This window comes from Nematolebias whitei, chromosome 18, assembly GCF_014905685.2.
Source record: "Nematolebias whitei isolate Nwh7 chromosome 18, NemWhi1, whole genome shotgun sequence".
NCBI classification, from domain to species: domain Eukaryota; kingdom Metazoa; phylum Chordata; class Actinopteri; order Cyprinodontiformes; family Rivulidae; genus Nematolebias; species Nematolebias whitei.
Genome location: NC_056515.1, coordinates 20,588,209 through 20,590,156, shown reverse-complemented (window position 1 = coordinate 20,590,156; position 1,948 = coordinate 20,588,209).

The following is a 1,948-nucleotide window of genomic DNA, read 5'->3' as shown; positions in this document are numbered from 1 at the left end:
TGCATGTGGTACATGAGGTGGAACAAAATGGTGTACACAGGGTCCCAGTTAATCCAACAAGAGCAAAATATGAAGTGTAAAAAGGAACAGTAAAAAAGTATCTGAGATATAAACTCAGATACAGTATACGCTAAACAAATGCCAAACAGTAAGCTAAAAATATAAGATATATGTCAATCACTAATAGTGCAAAACAATACATCGAACAACAGCAGCACGATTCTCATAGGTTCTGTTTGGCTATAATTTACACGCTTAATGAGAACACTAACACACTAACATAAACTAACCTAACATAAACTAAACTAACATAAACTGGGATTTATCCAAAACATACGACATGCAACATAAATAGAGAAACAAGGCGCCAAAAGTGAAAAGAAAGAAATCTACAGCAGCATGGTCCTATTGGCAGAGTGGTTCTGATGACAGTTAAGTCATCTTAGCAACATGGTCCAGTTAGCAACATGATACTGTTAGCAGTGAGGTTCAGTTAGTGGTTTGGTCTTGTTAGCAGCGTCAGCAGGTCCCGTCAGCAGCTTGACGGTAATAATGACCGCAGCAGCTTCCTCCCAGACTGCCCTCCAGAACCGAAGCCTGCAGAAGGAGAACATCCAAAGTTTCCCCGCAGAACTGAACACATCCGTAGAGTTGGGTCCATGCAGGCAGATGGAGGATCATGGAAAAAGACGCCATGACAGACCTGAGCCTGAGGCTGGAAGGACTGAACTATGATGGCAAGGCAGCGACACAGAAAATTCCACAAGTGTGACCCGGTCATATCCGTAACGTGGATGTGCATTGTCCAATCATCCATTATCTTTTACCCGCTTCTTCCATTTTGGGTCATGGGGGTCGCCGGTGCCCATGTCCAGAAATCACTGTGCATGGGGCGAGGTTAACCCTGGACAGGTCTCCAGTCCATCACAGGACCACATAGAGACAAACAACCATTCACTCTCTCACTCTCACCTAGGGACAATTTAGAGTTGCCAATCAGCCTAACATGCATGTTTTTGGTCTATGGGAGGAAACCGGAGTACCCGGAGAAAACCCTCGCATGCACGGAAAGAACATGCAAACTCCACCCAGAAAGGAGCACAGAGCAGGATTTGAACTGGGGTCCTGCTCGCTGAGAGGCAACAGCTCTACCAGTTGTGCCACCATGCTGCCTGGATGTGTGTGGTAGGCACAAAAAAAGTTAAAACAAAAACAACAGGAGCAAAATAAGATAGAGTTCACCGGGAACCTGTGAAGTTGCAGTTCGGCTGAACACGGCCATCTATTTCAATTATTTGTTTATTTTTACATAATTTAGGCTTCCAGCTCATGAAACCCATGAAAACAGGATTTCAAAAAAATTAGAATACTGTGAAGAAATCAGCCCAAATTTTACAGGGCACAAATGTTTTAAACTGAGTGTGACACACTAATCATCTACTAAACTAAAAAAAAACTGCACAAGTTTCCCCAGGTGTCATTAAATTGCTTCAGTTTGGTTCAATTGTCTCAGTTCAGTTCAATATGGGAAAGACTGCAGACATAACAACTGGCCAGAAGACCATCATTGATACCCTCCATAGGATGGGTAAACCACAAAAGTTCATAGATAATGAGGCTGGCTGTTCACAGAGTGCTGTGTCCAAGCATATCAATGGAAAGTCTAGTGGAAGGGCAAAATGTGGCAGGAGAAGATGCACCTGCAACAGAGATGACCGTGGACATCAACGGATTATCAAACAGAGAAGATCCAGAATCTGGCAGAGATCCAGAAAGAGTGGAATGAGGCGGAAGTCACTGCTTCAAAAAACACCACATTCAGACGCATCCGGGAGATGGACCACAACTGTTGGGTTCCTCGATGCTCTTTTCCAATCAAAGTAAAGTGTGCCTTTCATTCGGAAATCAAGGTCTAAGGGTTTGGAGGAAGAAGGGTTAGGAACAGAAC